At 39.3% G+C, this 20,453-nt stretch overlaps 1 protein-coding gene across 3 annotated transcripts in view; it reads right to left on the reverse strand.

Moving 5' to 3' along the window:
- LOC111583907 (zinc finger protein GLIS1) overlaps positions 1–20,453 on the reverse strand; it is a 90,758-nt gene that overhangs the window by 51,442 nt on the left and 18,863 nt on the right. The window lies entirely within an intron of this gene.

The following is a 20,453-nucleotide window of genomic DNA, read 5'->3' on the forward strand; positions in this document are numbered from 1 at the left end:
TTATTTACAGTTTTACCGTGTCTTTTTTTCTGTTCTACTGTTTATATGTGAATTAATAATTTTTTTCTGTGATTTTAAATTTTTATCTGTAACATCATTATTATCTTTAATTGAACAAAACAGGGAAAATCGGTGAAATAATAGTTTAAAAATTATTTAACAATTTGCAATCCTTAATATGAATAATTTTTCTTTAAAGTAAAAGCAAAAATCTGTAAAATAATAATATTTTTGCTACTTTAAATACAGTAGATATAGTGATGAATGTTCTGTTTCTTTTAAAGTCAAGATGTAAATAAATTTTTTTTCTGGACTTTTAGTAAATATTATCTGTAATTTACTAAAATAGGGACTCTAAAGTAAGAGTAAATTGTTAAAAAATGCAGTTAAAGAAACATATTTTTACAGTGTCGCTAACTATTTAAATACATTTGCATATTTCCCCCGTTTTTCCATAGAAAGACTAGTACATGCTTAATATGTGCTAATATTTAGTTTTACAGCAGCAGAGCAGTGAGCCAGTGTCACTCTCCAGTTAAAAACTGGCTCTGTGGATCACATTTACCGATCTGCTGACTGTCCCAGATGAATAATCGCTTTATAATGGGATCCACGCCATCAGTGACATGTTGAAATCTTATTACATTATGAATATTCTCTTGAGGAATAATCGTTGGCTGCCACCACTGCAGCATCTAGTGATATATGGAACGTTCCTTGGCAAAGTCCAGCTGGTGGCAGTAAGAATAACGGCAGACAGATTAACTGCCAAATATTATTACTGGAGTAATTGAGGAACTATATTCCAAATGGCAATTCATCCAGTTTGGAAAAGTAAACCAGCTCAAATGAATTTGTAGCACAGGTCCAGGCAGAAAAAGTGGAACCGTTTCATCATCCAGTCATTTTAATCACATACCGCTCCTTTACACTTGTATCAGCTGTTTAAATTTTATGCAATCAGTCCTTTGTGAAAACAGTGACCTCATTAATTGATTTAATTCATTTATTATCTTTATTTTTATTGGTTTAATTGACAAATTATTCATTTTTGGAAGAAAAAAACTGATATACTTAAAGTACTCTCTAAGTATTTAATCTAAAAGTTCAAATTCAAGGGCAACCCACTGCACACAGCTGATATTAATTTTTAGTTTCTAGCATTTATAATTTCATGAATGCCACCAAAAATGTCTTAAAAATAGGAAAGAGGGAGATCATTGTGGGAGAAGGGAGGGCTCGCTGTATGAGGAAATGTTTGTGAAGGGTAAGTCGATATCCCCAAACACTCATGTGCAGGCGACCACGCGTCCCCCTGTTCCAACTCTCTTAACTCAATTTCTCAAATTTAATTTTCTCCTAACAATGTTATTGATAATGCTATCACACACCATGAGCTATTATTAATAAAGTCACACAAACATTCTGCACGTGAAGGAAGACATGAAAAAAGGTATTGGAAGGGGAACAAATGAACTGAATCTAAAAGAGGGAGAAATAAGACACCTAACAAAAGAGAAAGAAACATATTGCAACATGAGTAGCAGATGGAAAAAGAGGACAAACAAGAGAGGAGAGAAAGGGATGAAATGTTCTGGAATATGGGAAAAAGGTTAGAAGAAAGAACAAAAGACAAGAGAAAACAAGGGCACTTTATGGCCGTGTTATCCTCAGTTTAATGAACATCTTTTCCCGCCTACAGCTGATGTGTCCACAGTCTCCTCTGCATTTGTCTTGTCGCGGGTCACAGCAGAAACACAAAGAAGTAGCGAGAAGGCAAAAGCGAGCAACGAAACAGTCCGGCGTGGCCAGGAGGGACCGCAGGAACAACGCTGGTTTCACTCAAAGCCTCTCACAGAAGGCAAACTGTCTTTCAGATCTGGTCTGTTTTCAAGCAATACAAATTGTTCTGTTTATCAGGATTGCTCATTCTCTTTTGTTTCAGTTGTGCGTTTTTTTTTTTTTCACCATTTGTTGGCCGAGCATCCCCACCAGTTAGTGTATACAACCGTATGAGAGTTTCAAGGCCTGCTGACGCGAAGCCAAGTGTTTCCCCCTCGATTCGAGTAATTCAATCAGGATGGCCAGAAGTGATGTGAATCAGAATGGAGATGACAAACAGGTCTTTTAATTAGGCCTTCACTGTTCGTGTGTGTGCGTGAATAATAAAAAAACACACCTAAATAAAAACAGTGTCATCGTAAAGCACTTAATGGACTGGCATTTGGTCAACGAGGCCTTGACTGAATGCACATGCTCTCTCTCACACACATATCAGAGTCACCAGCCTTTAAAAACAAAAAAACACATAGAACCGCACAAAGCCAGGCAGCCTAATAAATCTAATGCGAATTACAGGACAATGCTCGCTGCTCTGCTCCTCTGGGGGACGATTGCCAGGAAAAGTTAACCATATAAATGAGCAGAGGAAAGACAGAGATGATCTGAGAACACCAATTACCTTTCTGCACAATGTTTTGCTCAAACAGGCTGATAATAAAGCCATTGTTCTGCAGCAAAATCTCAATGGACGTAGACATCAGTGAACATGGGCTGCACACTGAACTTGCTTTGACATGTTTTATTCAAATAAACAGGGCTGACTATCAAACCTCAATACTCTTTGGTACCGAAAAGTCTGTTTTATACTAATCTATTCATGTTTTTGGACAGCTGCATGTGTTTAGACAGCATATATGTTGGGTACATCTATTTCTTTCATTAAATTAATGTTTTTTTCACCAAATACTGTATGGTATTGATAAAAGTGCTGTATGGTTATGCTGAACCCCATCTGCTATTATTTCTATTACTTAGGTGCACATACTTTAACTGCACTCTAGAAAGTAATTCAAGGGACCTATTACTACCACTGAATTAACTGCAAGATTTTAAAAAATGGATTTACTGAGTTCGATAAGCACTTATAATAACATTGGTAATTGCATCAACCTAATATTATGTGTAGCTTCAACTCAAATCGCTGCATTAGTTGAGGCAACTTTATAAAATTGGTTTGATAACGTCATTTTTCTTTACCTTCACTTTAGGATTTCAAGGCCCCTCCTTTTTTTAACATGCCTGGACAGTTTCAGACAGTTAAGACTTAATTAAAAATACTTTTGATTGTAGAGGAGAAACTAATTCCCCTAACTCAATGTAGTTTGTTGATTGAACACAATTTTGTTATTTGTCATAACTCCAAAAAAAAGGAAAAATGGAAATGGAAATATTGTGTTAATTTGTTGTGGTTGCTGTTGAGCCGAAACATGATTTTTACTCCGTCAAGAAATGTGGTGGAGTTATGTGACGATCAACGTATGTTTGTCCTTCTGTCTGCTATTCCATTTGTGCGCAACATTACTCAGAAACGGACTAACGGATTTGGATGAAATTTTCAGGGAAGGTCAGAAATGACAGAAGGACCCCCTGATTAGATTTTGGCAGTGATGCGACTTATAGTCTGGATCCACGGATTTGTTAAGGATTTCTGTATCATTGCAAGATAGCGGCATGGCGTCACTGTAACCATGACAACAAGTGAACTGACACTAAAGGAATCTGCAGGCGGCAGCTGGAAAAGATTGTTGGGATTGATGAGAGTGAAATAAGCCAGTAAAGTTACAGGCTGTAAAACCAGAATGATGAGTTTAAAAGACACCAAAACACACAACAGGGTTGCCACAGTTCCTTTTACATACTTATTTCACATACAAGTAGCAATGTGATCCAGTGTTAATAGAAATACACTGAATATAGCGGCATTTAAAACAATCATACCTGATTTGCTGAACTCACAAAGCAAGCAAACAATGATGCAGACCAAGAAAAATACATTATTAATGTCTGGATTTTAGCTTTTGAACAAATTTGGAGCTACCACGCAAAATGATCTATGACAGCTTCAAAGTCCCCTTTGTTTGCAAGCCATTTTTAGCTGTGTTTTTTCAGATGAAGTTACAAAAGAGCCTCCTACGCACATCTGACTTTCACATGTGTTCTAATTAGAATCTTGGAATTTGCGTGACAGTTTGTGACAGATCATCAACCAGTCTGGAGATGAGATGGAGGGTGTCACCAAAGCCCTACATGCATGGCTTTGATTTACTTGTTCAAACAGGTAGAAGCAATTCCTTTGTTTTATTTTCTTGTGTCCGCAATGTTCACGATGAATGTTGTAAGTAAGTGGACTCAAGTGTCTGGAGACCTTCTGTGTGTCTCTCGAATGTTAAAGCCAGAGTGTTAAATGAGTGCTAGAGGTCTTGATCCCCCCTCTGCAGAAAGTTTGCGCCCCAGTGATTTAGAGCTTTGCTACATTAACAGAATCGGTCATGCTCCGGTTGGGGAAACAGCAGGCTCTTCAGCATATGGTGGCTTGGATGGAGCCCAACAGTAAACTCAGTTTATATTGAATGTGCCATGGTAATTCAGTGTTGAACATTTCATTGTGTGTTAGAGGCCGGCTTGATCAGGAGGTGGAAGCCAGAGAGAGCACCGGGGACTGAGGTGAAATGTAAGACATCCATCAGCAGTGACAGGTGAAGAGAAGAAGGTGCATGTGAATGAAAGAGTGCGTGACTTTGAGACAAGAGATGGATTGTTGGTCTTTTACAGTTTTTCTCAATTGATAAGACACTAAATTCTATCCACTGCACACAGCCACCAACTGACTGCACACAGTTCTCAAAAACAGGACACTAGTGGTCGTTTTCACCCCATCTAAGCCCTTTTGGTGGCTGTCCACAAGCTTCCGGTTGTGTCTTTGTCTCCTCTTGACAGCACTGGTGCAGTTCTTTAGCACAGTCCAGATTCTAAATGGGTCAGGACTTTGGGAAGACCAGTCTACAACCTCAGTTACAGGCTGATTTAGCCATTTCTTCACCACCTTTGATGTGTGTGTTTATGGTCATTGCCTTGTTGAAGCATCAAACTGCATCCAAGTTCAACCTTCTGGCTGATGATTTTAGGTTTTCCTGAACAATGTGGAGACTATCCACCTTCTTCATTATTCAATTTACTCTGTGTAAAGCACTAGTTCCACTGGCACCAAAACAGCCCCAGAGCATGATACTGCCACCACCATGCTTTATGGTAGGTTTGGTGTTCTTGGGGTTAAACTTCTCTCCTCCAAATATATTTTGGGTCATTGTGGCCTAATAGCTATTTTTTTGTTTCATTTGACCACAGAACTTTTGGCCAGAAGGCCTTTTCTTTGTCCATGTGATCAGCAGCAAACTTCAGTCGATCTTTACGATGCTGCTTCTAAAAGAGGGATTGACTTGATTAACACAGCTTGTTACATTACCACAACTGATAACTCGAGTTGCTGTGTCTGTATTTTTGACCAATGATTCCATCATAGAAAATTCAGAGTTACAGAGTTTGGTCATTGGAAACTCAAGACTGCCATGATATACATGGTCTTTACAAATGTAACTAAACTTTTGTTCATGGCAGTGAGTACAAAAGCTCACAGGCAACATTTCACACATTCCCATCACCAGTTTCATTCTATTCCCTGATGGACAATTGGTGGCAGTAAAACTTAAAGAAGCATAGCAATGTGCAAGCAAAGAAACATGGGCTTTCCTCCAATATCCATTCTACTATACTATATAGCTAGAAAAAGATTTAGTATGATAAAATGCATAGTATGTCAAATGTAGTAAGCTAAAAATACCAAGATCTTCTACTACATCCAGTGGGATTTTATTGTTTGTAAGGCAGCATGCTTTTCTGGATATTTTGACTCTGTACAGGAATGTCACAGAAATACAGACCGCAAAGGTTAAAGTTTAAGGCATATTAGTATGACAAAGTAGTACATTCCAAGTGTACGAATACTGTGTAAAACAGCATGCACTTTGAGAATGCAGCTGCACTGAAAATAAAAAATAAAAATATGAATTTGGGACACAGCCATGAAAGCGAACAGTAGCAGCTGCAAAATATTCCAAAGAAATAAATAATTTCTGCAAATATTTTATGAGGAAGGAAATGCCTTCAACACATTTGTTAAACCTGATGGATACACACAGTTTGGTTTGAAAAGAAGCGATTATTCACAACCCAGCAAGCAGAGAATGTTCCTACAATGTTACCTACAAGTTCTAATGATGTTTTAAATAAAATGTTTTAATTTTAATGCTCACACAATAAAGATATAATTTCAAATAATGTTCGAAAAAAGTTCAAAGTGAACTAAGAGAGAACATTCAGAGGATGTTTGGAGGATGCTGTTAGATTATATTACATGATAATAAAAGATTTCAAACCAACACTTAGAAGATGCTTTCAAGATTATATAATGGCTTCAGAAGACAGAATGTGTTTTACACGTTTGAGGTGCAATATTCTGAGGATGTTTTGGGGATGTTGCTGTTGAGTTCTTCCATAAAATGTTCCTACAATGTTACATGAAAACAGAGAAAGGACATTATCAATGTGTCTTTAGAAAACTTATCCTGTCTTTAAGAAGAAAAAAAGTGACTAGAACTCTGCAGAACTTTCTCAGATTGTAGCTAAGAAGATACCATTAAACTGAACTCAATCCGTCACAGTACCACAATGGAAACTAAGTTTAGTGTTTGCAACCAATCCTGGTAAGTATTTTAGAACAAGCAGGGTGGGATGGTCCTCTGATATACACAGTTGCAAGCATTCAGGCCCAATTAGGAATGACGCTGGAAGGGCGTGAGATCAGGGATGCAGGGGCAGAAAGAAAGAGGCAGGACGGTGCCAGAAGCACCAGGGGCAAGTGTTGTGTTCAGTGCAGAGACCATGTACAGATGTGCTGGCTCATCCTCACAAAGAGCCACTGATGTCAGCATTGCCAACTAAAGACGCAGGCACAAATAAGGAGTCTATTGTTATCGGCCTCCTAGAACACCACCGCTAAAAAGAAGAAAAAAAAAATGTCTCATTTAAACCAGGCAAGAACCAGGCCCTGTTCATAACACGCTGTCTAATAATACTCAGTTACAGCTGAAGTGGGATCTTCCGTTCCATAAATGTCATCACATGGTATCTATTGCTCACTGCGCCTCCTCTCCTGTATAATTAAAGCACTGCGTTCCCTTCAGTGAGCATCGCTAAAGGATGAAGGTAAACTGAGGAGCTCGCTATAAGAGGACAAGGAAGATTAAAGGAGCAGCGTGTCTGTATGTATGCGCCATTGGAAATGAATACATAAAACTAATGCTTCAAATAAGATTGCAATTATAAAAGGATAAACGTGGTTATTCAAGAACTTGTTTTGGGACATGTTTGATTATTTTCTGGCCGAGGATATGGAGGGTTCCAATCACCCTCCAGTGTGCCTGCTCTGATGTCATCCATTTGTCATGATCCCTTCTTGTCAAAATCCACTGGGAACACATGCACACAGTTATAAAACTCAGATGATCGTGAGTGGAAAAGGGCTTTCTCATCATTTTTTCCTGCTGATTAATGCGGCCACTGTGGCTGAAGAGTAAGACAATAGACAGGAACAATGAGTGAATGCAGACTCACTAATTCTGATAATTAGGGCACGACTCACTCTTTAGTGGGAGTTTACGGTCGCTGTGACTGTGATTACATTGATTGTTAAGCACGGTTCGCATAGTTGGATGAATTTGTCGGGGATGGCGGGCCGGTTATGGTGTGTCGTAATTGTACACCTACTGGAGCTGCCTCAGGGGCTGATGATCAGAGTCATGTTCAAGTTCAGCAGTGTTGTGCCTTGGCTTAAAAAACTCTCCCCTGACCTCAGTAAATAATAAATGACTAATAAAGCAGAGCAGACACATGTCTCCAATCTAACAGAACTTAACCCCTCTGGAACAACATGGCTATTAGCCCAAGAAACGCAGTTATGACTACATTACCATACAAAGCATTCCGATCTATACAGTGCTTAAAAGATCAAACCACATCTTCACATAGCCGAGTGAATCTCTCTCCTTCTCACTCTTTCTGCTGTTATTATTGCTTTCACAGACAATGCTGGTCCACCATCTGATCAACAGATGGCCTGGACAGCATTATTAAGTGTAATTGGTGGTAATCTGGGGTGATTTTTTATTTTGGTGACACTTCATTTTCTATAATTCTCGCCTCTCCCTTTTAAGTCACCTAAGCGTTGTGTTAAGTGCCAGAGTGAGAGTGCACTTGTGCCAGCGTTTAATGCGTTCAAGTCTTCGGAGACATGCAGGCCTCAATGAAAAGCAGATGTGCGGATGGATGGATGGTTTAAGGAGAGGAAAGAGGGAGCGAGTGATCAGAGGTGTACTGTACTTAAAGCAGGAGGAAGCTGGTGGGGTGGGGGAAACGGGTTGTCAGGAGTGTGATGCAAACATCTGAACCCAAGGTACAACAAGCTGCCAAAACCGCAAGACAGATGCCTCTGGAAATCCGACGTGACACCTCAACTGGCCCCACTTTGGCTCCATAAATCATAACATTCAGCACTTAAACAGTTAATAATGATCATTTGATTCCCATCTCCCCCAGCAGCACCACCTGCCACGGTTTTCTCCCCCCTCTGATCCTTCCTCTCTTTTCAACATGAGACAGGTCAACACATACAAGTGTGCGACAGCAGACTGCAGGACTTTGTAGTGGGATGCTCTGGTTTTGTCCGGTGCAGATGTTGTGTATTAGGGACCAAAAGTCTTTTCCGGCTCCTCTGAATCTCATAACTCGTGTCTATATTTGTGTCTGCGGCAAAAGGCCCGGAACTTATTTGTTTGCTTAGTAATGGATGTATGATTGAAAAACCTGGGGGCACAAGTAAATGAAAAATAACAACGTCTAGGGAGGAAGCTCCTCTTAAAGCAGGTGCAGAGCTCGCAGAGGAGAAAAACTCGATTAAATTACTGTTGGAGCACAGAAATGTCAGTGTTTTCATAGCGGGATTACCAGTACCAGCAGACATGAGAACTTTCATGAGGATAAAATCAATTTGTTCTGGCTGATTTTACAACCAGGTATCTTAGTTCCTTCCCAGTTTTCTCATGATCAGCTCGGTCATATAGTAACCCCAGATTAACTGCTACGGAGTCAAAGGAAGCTCATGTGGCTCCAGCTGCAAACTATTCCTGGGCACAGCAGGAAAATATCTTACTTCAGCTCCAGAAAAAAGTAATAGCATTACAGAAATCATTAGTACACTGTCAATAACAACTGCAGAGGACCGAACCTCAGCCATCCAAACAAACCTCTTTGTGGATACGACTGGTTGTTCCTGCTAAGTGGCTACACAGTTTTAAGCCATTCTGATGAAGCCAGCGGTCGATAAGTGATTAGCTCTCCTGTCTTTTAGAGAAGATGGAACATGTTGTGGGAAGCAGGCGTCCTCATAACACCAGGCTCTTCAAATGGAGCAGCGCTAACCGCAGTCATGAACACAAACAAATAGTTGGCAGCCAGCAAACCTTCCCCAGCCCCACCAGCCTACCCCGCCTGCCCCATTCCAGTGCCAGACTCGGTGCCCGCCAAGTCCAACTACTTCACCACACTGCTAAAAGAAGGGCGCTGTCATTCAAAACCCAAACACAGGAGAGAATGCATTAGACGCATATAAACTTTCTTTGTTCTTGACACATATACACACACAACTCATCCTAAAAAAGGACAGAAAACATCACATTCACACTGAAATATCACAAAGGAAGATGCTCTTAGAGGCTGTTGTCATCTGTCATCAACCATCGGAGCCAATCATCTCCTCTGCTGTCCTCCCTGATTAACATAATTAGAGCTTTACACTTGTGCATGTCACCACCTGGTGGTAGCACTTTGTCACTGGTGGTGCTTCACAGGTTATCATTTTTTAAAACAAAGACATGTGCAGGTGAAGTACAATCTGAGAAAAGACTTGCATATACTCACATTTAAAGATCACATCAGTCAGACTGCAGTTAGAAGTTATTTTGCTTGAGTTTCAAAGCAAAGGTTCCCATGTCATATCTGTTTTGTTCATTATTGCATGATTTCATTGGAGTCAATTTGTTTTTATCATTTTCATGTGTTCATTCAAAGGATTTTAATAGAAAACCTGCACAAATGTGAAGTATTCAGAAAAAAGAAATGTGGTTAATGAAATATTTTCTTTTTCTGGATTGGATTTTTCAAATGAGGATTTTTGTCATTGTTTTAAATGTTTGTGCGTACACATAAATTGCACATTTAAAAAAAAAAATTTACATACTAACAAATGCCGGTTGTATGTTTTTTTGCCACTTAAAGACTGAGTAACATTTGTATAAAACCTACTTTTTCGGTCTAAACATCCAACGTGTCTTATTTTTACCGGTTTTGTTTTGTTTTGCTTTTCCAGTTTTGTCTGTACATAGCCTCTTGTTTTTGTATTTTCTTTTTTTGTTACCAGTGTCTGAATAAATGTATTCTGCAAATAAGTTAATTATGATGCTAGATAAAGACATAGAGAACAAAGAATTTCATTGCATTGTTAACTTTGTTACTGCTGCATGATAGTAAAGCCTATAAAAACTTACAATGTGTAACTATCTGTCTCATATCACTAACTGCCATAAATTCAGAAGGTTCACCGTCAACAGGAATGAGTAATTTGCATAAAAAGTGATAATAGCAACTGAACAGAGAAAGAAAAGAACTTTGTAAATAGAAAACCAGACTTAGACATCAGGAAATCCAATGAAAAGGCCTCACAGGACTCAGGGACACTGTTTGCACACTGACCTCTGGGGAGAAGCAGTAAAACAGAACAAACAAAACATCATAGCAGTGATTGATTGTCACAAAAATAAGCATATCCTCTGTCTTCAAATCTTTAGCTGTTAATAAAGCAAAAAAAAAATGTGCACAGTCAACAAACCACATTAAAGCCGCAAGTAGCCTCAACTCTGTCTTGACAATCGCTATCATAGCAGGAGTTTTTTCCCCCACAAATCTGTATGCTGCCGGGATTAATCACAGACAATCACAACGTTTTACAAGCAGCGTTCAGCCAAGCCACATCCTATAATTTGACAGAGAATCCACATAAGTGTAAAGGCCAAAACACTGCACACAAAAAAAAAGAGCATCGGCGGCTGACTTGATACAGCAGCAGACTGACAAATGGTGATGCACTTGGCCGGCAGACACGACAGGGACGTCTGGCTTCGTGACAGACACCTTTATAGGGCTGGTGAACAACACGGCGCTCCGGAGCGAGGCCAAGAGCGCTGAAAACCTCGGCATGGGATCAAGGGGTGCTTCAAAGCCAGACAAGAGCTTGCTCTGTTTGGGGAGGCAGCAGTAAATAGTGGCAGAGTGATGTAGCCGGTGCAAAGTTTTTGAAGCACCACACCCTCAGAGAAAGTGTGAAATGAGGAATCTGGTGCACTTCTCATTAGAATTACTCTCAACAACTGGACATAAATTGTGCTACAAAGTATCGAAATGGTTTAAATCAGTGTTTATTTGAGCAGCTTAAGATCTTGTGGGTAAAAATCTACTTTTGGGTGCTTAAGTTGTTATATGTGTCGTGTTTATTTGAGTTCACTCATGAGAATAACCAGTGTGTATAAATCTGCCGTAAAAAATAAGCACGTCGATTTAGTGCAGAAGCTGCGTTTTCCTGCACAAACAATAGGCCTCAGTTTGTGTGCGTTCGTATCAAAACACAGCCGACATCCCTCAGAAACGGCATCGAAATCACATTCGTCAAACATCAGCGTGGACCCTCTCGATGTCAAAACTGTTGTAACAGCGCAATAAATCTGTGGTGTTGAGAACGGCTGGGTTAGGAAAATAACTTTTGTCGAAACACATGACATTTGTAGCGATGGCTTCATTCTAATGTCGAAATCTATTCCAGGTGACACGACAGCGAGGGCGCGATTCATGAAAGTAAACTTTTATTGCTCCGATTTTGCATGTTTTGAATGCAAATGGCATAAAGGAATGTCATAGCAAAAAGAAAAAAAAACTTTCCAAGAAGTTTCCAGATTCAGTTTTTCTCCTGTCATGATGCAAATAAGCTTTCAAAAAGATCTTAAATGCTGCAAATGAAAGTAAATGTGCAGTGAAATCACCCCTACTGACTCTAAATATTAGAGTTAGGTTAATAATTGTTTCCATATTTTGCACGTTTGTAAATTAGAATAATATTAAATATTTAAAAACTAACAAGAATTGCATATTTGGATACTATGGTTATATTCTATAAGCTGTATATGATAAGACTTAATTAGTTAGACTACTTTGTTGTGTGCAATACTAAACATCTGTAGTTGGTTAGATAACTCACTAGCCAGCCAGCTAACTTAAAGTCCCTCTAGAGTCACAGATTAAACCACTAAAAACTCATTTTTGTGTATCACATTTACAAATGTATATGCTTTTAAAAATCAAAATCTGCCTTAAAATACTTTATGAGTGACTCTACACTATTACCTTCTCTACAACATGTGGATCTATAAAGTCCCTGCTTTTGATTTCAAGTATCCCTGTTAGCTGCAGCTAAAGCACAATAAGTCGTAATAATGGAGTAACCCAGAAACCTTTATGAAGAATAATGATAAGGAACGCCCCACCCTGCAAGTTGACAGTCTTAGAAAAGTTATTGTTTCTTAAATGGTTCTCCAGATGTCTCTCTGGTTCTTCAAAGGACCATCTCCAATTGAAGAAGCTCTTTATTTTGGGGATGGTTCTTTGCATGCATCACGTCATTCTTTAAAATAATAAAGGTTCTTCATTTAGCATGAAATTAGAGCTGTAACTAACCATCAGTTTAATTATCAGGTCAATAAAATATCAATAGACAGTGACAAATGTCCAAGCTGGGATCTTGTAATATAGCAGTCCATCAGAACAAATGCCCCAACTGATAAATCTGTTTTAAGGGAACATACATTACATTTGACCTTTTTTTTTTGCCTAAAAATTACTGAAATGATTATCAAGTTATGTTATCAAAATAGAACCAGGTGTGTCCATGAGGAACTATCTTGAAAATGGTTCCTCAAGCAACTTTTTTTCCCTTTGACGCACCAGATCTAGTGCTTTAAGGAATCATTTTTGATGGTTCTTCAAGGTACATTTAAGGTTCTTTCTGTTTAAAGTAATGGTTCTTTAGAGAACCATTTGCAAAAAGGTTGTTTGTGGAACCAAAAAGGGTTCTTTAATGGCATCCCTGTAAAGAACCATGGTTGGTTCCAGTTAGCATTATTGAACCTTTATTTTTCTGAATGTCCTATTGGTTTCTTAGGTTTGTTACATATGATGCGAGTATGATTGTGTCTGATGTATGCTTGTGGTTTTGTTTTCTTATCTAGTTTAGTCTTTTTAAATTATCTTATATTTATTCTTAACTTTTTTATAGTATTACCCTCATTTCTGCACTTTGAAATGGATGTGAGAAACGTCATTTTGTTTAACTGTGTACTACGTACATTGCTGAATGACAATAAAGCTGAAGTTGAAAAGTTGAAAATCTGCCTGTTTGAATCCGTGTTTCTGAGATTGTCATCAGTACACTGCAGTTTTAAGGTGGAAGTGTTCAGCCACACTGATTATTTTGCTCATGATGTGCCTTCTAACATATAAAAAAACACTATATGGAAATATTAACTTGGTTAAAAAAAAAAAAAAAAAATTCTGCAGAAAGGGTCTTCAACAAAGAAATAAAATGGGTTTCTTATAGTACTTACCTAATGGGTAATGAATACAAACCAAGACACATAAACAAGCTTGATATTTCCCAAAATACTGATGTTTAGTAGGTATAATGAACAATTATCTTAGTTTGGCTAGTTAACATAGCGGCATTTCCTTTATAGCATTAAGCATGAACTAGAGCTGAGGCTGATGGGAATGTCTTTAGTTTCTTTGTTCATGAACCGACTTACTGTACAAACTGAAAGTTTGACCTGATAAAAGGTACAAAAGGGAAAAGTTGAGGGATTAATTCTGAGGGGGAAGTGAACATCTGGTCCAGATTTCATAGCCATCCATTCAAGGCATTTCACTGAAAACTACAAGTGTGAACACATAGACGTTAAAAGTCAGGGGTTTACTAGGTTCACTGGTGTCAACTGTTTGGGAACCACAAATGTCTGTCCAAACCTTAATGTCAAATGCTGAGATATTTCAATAAATTAGGGAAATCTTTGAACTGCTGGTGACTACAGAAAACCAACCAAAGTTATTTATCTTCTGGGCAACTTGAGCGTTTCAAAATTTCATGGCATTTCAGCCAGCAGTTGTTGAGAAACTCCAGTCTGGACCAAAGTGGTGGACCGACCATCCAGTATAAGCTACCAGCTAATATTACCAGAGTGGGCAAAGTCAGTGAATCAGTTGCTTGATGTCCTTATAAGTAACCTCAGATATGGATCAGCTCTTTGTTTCTACACCGTCACACTGTAGCTGCGATTAATGAGGTTTTGTTAGCCTCACTCGTTCTTGTGTGCCAGCATCGGTACAAAACTCACAGCACTCCTTCAACCCTCCTCAGCCAGCACCCAATATTTACAAGCAAGCCCAGATCTGTGAGAGAATTCGATTGAACACAGATGGCAGGAAATTCCTCGGAAATGACAGTGGCCAAACTCAAACCGCACAACATGAGAGTATCTCCATGTAGCCGGAGCATCAAGGCCCGTCTGACAGATACTCGCTCTTCTTCTCGCCCAGCACCGCCTCCTGCCATCGATTACATTTTGACAAGACGGGCAGATTTATGTGACTTCTGTAAAACAAGTGATCAATTTGCAGCAATTACTGTATATTTTTAATGCTTTTGAGGCAACAGTGGGGGAGAGAAAAATGAATAGTTAGGGAAACGTCTGGAGGAAAACTCCCTTGATGGTCGGTGGTCCGACCGAGAGGTTGAATTTAAGTGTTGGTAATTAGATCACATTTGGATGGAGCAACATTTGAAAATGATTATTTTGTTACCTACACACAGTGCACATAACCTTCTGTTATTCTCAGAGGGGATGCTAGTTGTTTAAAACAAGGGCCAAACCAGATGTTTTCGGGAACCCAAAAGAGGAATCCAATTTCACTTCCTACTTCTTTTCTAACTTTGTGTTGTTTTAGCGCAGGAAGAATATTGGAATGTTACTTTGTGAAAAGGATATGTTCAAAGCATGCATAGTAATTGGTTTGGCTTTTGAAGTTTCTGGTTAAAACTGGGGTCAGTGCTTCTCCACGGTGTCCAAGATGAATATTAGCCAGTGGAGATGGCTGGGCAAGCAGCTCTTTGACAGAAAAACCCACAATTTGAGGCACAGAAGTGTAGTTTTCTTTTTAATGTGATTGTTGGTGTTGTTTTATGGCACCATTTTCTAAGTCTATATATTTTAGTACAAAAGTAAACTGTATACTACATATAAATGTTTTCCAACACATGTGACACAACTACATTATGGTGCTCGACAATTTGAAAGAAACCAACCATAACTATCTAATGACACACTGTAAAAAAAAATTTTACAGTCTGGTCATAAAGAAACATGACTTCACTTGTTGACATCATTGTTTATCCTGTTTCACATTATTTTTCTCCAACAAATATCCTGATATAAGAAGATCCCTCAACTTGTTCAAAGATTTATGACATTATATTTAAATAAATAGCCTCAATGATCATGGGGTCTCAGTAAAGTTATTAATTTGCAGGCTCAAATAGCAAAATGGCTGATATTCTGTAACCAACAGTGAGGAAATGTGCTATTGCACAGCAGTCTGCCACCCAAAGGGCATAAACGCTGCTGAAAAATGACCATAACTCGGCCTTTGGACCACCTCCTTGACTCACAGGGCACCACAGAATTGGGGATTTCATAAATATACAAAATAAATAGGAGAGAGGGCCCCAGGTTTTCCACTGAGCAAACCTGTGTTGAGTTTCAAACCACACATACCTAAGGAAGTCAGCAATACCATTCTTTTATTGTGCTGTGAGTCCTCATTCACCAGTGGCTTCACCCCTTCACAATCACAGAGAGACAGCAACATGTAGGTAACTTGAGGCGGACAGTCCAGCAGACATACATCACCCAACATCAAACAGAGCTCCATAAGGAGGATGAGGGGGCTGCAGTTCATAACGAAGCCCTCGGCCTCAGGAAGAGCCCACTGCTGGCCACCGTTTGAGAAGTGATGGCAGGACTCCTGAGCCCCCGCGGTTACAGCGACTAAAGGCACAGCGGGGCCTGTAAAAAACCCAAAATGGTACCAAATGACACCAGTGGAAACACATTCAATCTTGTGTGGTGGGAGGTCAATACACAGCTATTTACCCAGACAGGAGCCCCATGTGTTGGAACGGACAGGGCCACCATCAAAGAGCTTTATGAGCAAATATATTCTCACTGCGTAAGCATTTTAGATGTCCAGGCATTAAAGGCCTCCTGTGTTTTCCCTTCTCTTGTTTAATGGCTGTAATAAGACTCCTTTTGTTATGATTTCTGCTCTCGCTGCGTCGCTCCGCCGCGTGAGTCAGTCGACAGTTACAGCCAAAGCGAGACACAGGTTTTGTCTCAACGGTGAAATGATTTCAGAGTTGGAACCTATAAGTCTTTTTTGCTTGTAGGTCAGTTCGAGCATCTTCGGTAAAATCACAAGGACATAAACAAGCGACTAACAGGATTGAATTTGGTGTTCAAAGAATTTTACACTGTGACCTGACACACATAAGATAGAAATGTAGCATAAAAGGACATAAAGGCACGCTGTAGAAAGTGGATTTGAGCTGCAGTTGAAGCAGGCTTGGGATGAATCTCATTTATGTTCCTGCTTTAGTCATAACAGTTTGGTGGATTCTATCAGCTTGAAATTACACTTTGTCCCTTTAAACTAATGTTCCAATTCGAGCTAAAGTGCGAAAATTAGGTTTCCTACATCACAACGTCCATGTTTTATTAGATTTTTCTTCTACAACTCAACTGCTGTTTTCTTCGAGTGAAAAAAGGAAAGAACAGCAAGTCTACTGACAAAATCACATTTTTTTTACATTTTGTGTTGTGGTAAAGCAAACAATTGAATGAAAAAAGAGAAAATCTAGTTCCTTTAAATGAAGTTGCAGCAATGCAAACTGTTTGTTTGAGAGGAATCAAATGATTTAAGTAGATCTAACTCAAACCAGAGGCAGTTCATTTAAAATTGGTTCAACAGTTCCGTTTTTTCAGTTCACTTTCAACAAACACAACATCTGTCACCTACAGACCAAGAATGCCACACATATTTGTTACCTAGAAGCTATATAGTTGGATTAAGAAACGAAATGAAAGACATTGTCTCCTTTCTGCTTAAGCTAAAGAGATGACTCTGTGAGATACATACATAAGCAGTACTGTTCAATAGTTTTAGGCATTTCATAGGTTTAGATTCCTGTACTTATTTTAAAAATAGGTGGACATTTGCTCTGTCCCACATTCATTCAGCATTACTGACCCCAAACATCTGGATCTTCCGCAACAAGAAGAACAAGAAGTCTTGCAACAGATGGTGGTGGCATCCACGTAGTCCTGCTCTCAACATCATAGAGTCAGTTTAGGATTACACAAAGTGAAAGAGCCTAAACTTTTAAATCTAGATAAATACGTTGTTCCTAATCACTGTTTTTCTGTGGATTTAAGTTGGTTTTGTGAGTGCCATCGCATCAGTAGCAGGACCCTGTGTGCTTCTTGTTGTTAAAAATGACACTTGCTGTATGTTTTGGGGGTCACAGTCATGCTACAGAATGAATTATAAGCCTCGCTGACCACCAGTGAGGCTTATAATTCATTCCTGAGAAGAATCTAAACATCTTATATTCCTTTTTGTAAAGTTTGATGTGGCTGACATATATTTATGTATGTTGTCATACACAACATGTCACATATTTGAAGCTGGACCTATTTTGTCATTTTACTGCTGTGCACTTTGGTAAAAAAGGCAAAAATGTCAGCAAACACTAAGTGAACAGGAATCACTGTGAGTACAGAATTAATTATACCTCAACTCCAGAATGATAAACCCAACAGGAAAAGGTGAAGGTTGTCAGGCGATAGCTTTTAGGACTGGTTTGTGGTGAGAAGGAGCCTAATCAGATGATAACAAGCAGAAATAAAGAAATGATTCTTCATTTGGATCCTGGCCTCTGCCATGTGTGTTGTTTGGCTGCTCTTGGCCAGAGAGCCTATAAGGGCTGAATAAAGAGGGAATCTCAAAGGGCTCTGGCCTGTACCATGTGTCAAGCCTTTCACATAACCTGGCATTCATTGTGAAGCTCTTTTATGAACCATAAAAAATATTCATTTTGCCCCTGACCTGTTTTCCAATACAGTCTCCAAACCCATAAAAGGGTTTGCTTTTCATTTATTTTTATTTGCAGAACTTTGAAATGCAAATGTTTGTTTCCTCACATGTAAAAATTGAGAGAAGCCATCTTGAAAGAAGAAATTTGATGTGAAATATGAATTCTAGCCATTTTACATCATCCCTAACATAAACATGCGGCTTCTCAGTGCGAGTCTTTTTGTGCTGTTAAATGAGTGTACTTTGGCAGGCTGCAGTGTACATATACTGATGCTCCGCCGCTCTCGCTGGACTCCTTCATGCCTCAGAGCTCTTGAGGCTTGTAGAAGACTGGCATCTTTACAGTGGCCTCGATTGGCCATATTTTCGTGTCAAATGACAGGTCTGGCCCAGTAAAAGTGGACGCTGCGGTAAACTATGTGCTTACATTTACGGCTAAAGCTATCAAGGGCACGGCTAACAAGTCCTGTTGACTTTTGTTGAACGTGGGGGCCGTAAGTTAAACTTTTTTTTAAAAAAACTGCAGTCATTTCCAGGCCTCAAACTGAAGTGCATCCTTACGAACAGTTCTATTTTTGAAAAAAAAATCATTCAGTTTACAGTTACTGTTGGAATTCTTTTCAAGTTGGAATAGAAAGCAGCATTCTTTTAAACCATTTATGCCATTTTTGTGCAATCAGATACGAGTTCCATGACGATTAAAGCACCACAGATGAATAAAATGACTCAAGAATAAACTGGAATTATTTATCACATACAATAACTACTGAAACCACATGTACTGGGTTTGATTTCACAATACATTCTGCTGAAACATAAAAAAAAATAAATCGGACATTTCTCAGAGATTAAGAGCTAAAGCACAAGTAGTGATGTTTAATTCAATGGGAAATGTGTTTGGCAGTAAAACTAACAGACTTTCTTAGGAAAATGAGGACTATGAAGGGTGATTTCAGGATGAGATGCTGGACAAAAGGCAGTCATTTTTCACTCCTACCTGCATTATCTGGTCAAAAAAAATGGTTTTGCTTTCATCGGTTAGCTGGCGGGAAAACTGTGAAGATGCGACCAAGCCAGACAGTCTGAATCTTGGCTGTTTGGTTTATGGTTTATCGTGTGATTTGTTACCTTTCTAAGATTTATCTCCACAATCTGAGTGTAAGAAATGCTCACAGGGAGAAAACTCGACTTTGTTGTCCAGATTTTTAGTTTTTTCTTGGTTGATGTGCTTATATACTGCAGATTTTCACAATGCAGGTCAGCACCAGTTCAGAGATCAAAATGAAAGATGTCGGCAAAGTATTTCTTTGCTTATTCTCGCTCCCTTAACATGTCCTGTATCGTTTTACCGACAAATCCTGTAACACAGTAGGTCTGTGTGTTCCTCTGCAGAACAGCAAACACACTGTCAAACTCCATGGAGCACGGCGGAGCGCACTGGGCTGTGTAATGCTGTGGAACAAGCAGCAGGTATTTGTTAGTTAATCAGCGTTTTTGAATTAAGCTAGAGGCCGAGGGTTGTGTTCAGGAGCAGCGCGGCTATTTTGACTAAGCCATCTCAGCGAGGGCCCGGTCATGGAGACTCCCAGCATTTGTAAAAGATTAGCGGCCTAGTCCTGATGTACTCAAGCTCAGGTCAGGCAAAGTGCAGCGCTCGGACGCGATTCGAGCTTCGCCGTATCTCCACCATCTGCAGCTCTCACACAGCATTTTCAACTAGTCCCGGTACATGAGACACACTGAATAATGTGATTAAAGGTGCTTGGAGTTCGCTGAGGAGAGATTTGACAGAAGTCGTTGCTCGAGGAAGCAGCATTACCAGGTTGATATGAATCCACTAAGGTCATGAGATGGAACCACATGCAGCATATGAAGGTAAAAAAGCTCCGTTTCCTCCTTCTGTGTGTCAGATTTTGATTGGTTTCATGGCAGCGTGCTATCAGATGTGAACATTTCCAGTCAGAGTATCTATGTTGAATAAAGGAATAACAATAGCACACATGCTCTCAGCCTATTATTAGCCAAGAAAGACTAAATGAAAACCAACTGTGTAGGAACAATAAAATAATTTGTCAAGGGAGAAGGGTGCAGATAAATTCTGCAAAGCATTTTCCAATTGGCTGAGGTTTCAGTGCGCTCAGCCAAGTGCTCAGCACCTGGCTGTCATGGCTCTGACGCTGCCTAATTCATTTCAA

The sequence above is a fragment of the Amphiprion ocellaris genome, chromosome 2 (genome assembly GCF_022539595.1).
Source record: "Amphiprion ocellaris isolate individual 3 ecotype Okinawa chromosome 2, ASM2253959v1, whole genome shotgun sequence".
In the NCBI taxonomy this organism is placed as follows: domain Eukaryota; kingdom Metazoa; phylum Chordata; class Actinopteri; family Pomacentridae; genus Amphiprion; species Amphiprion ocellaris.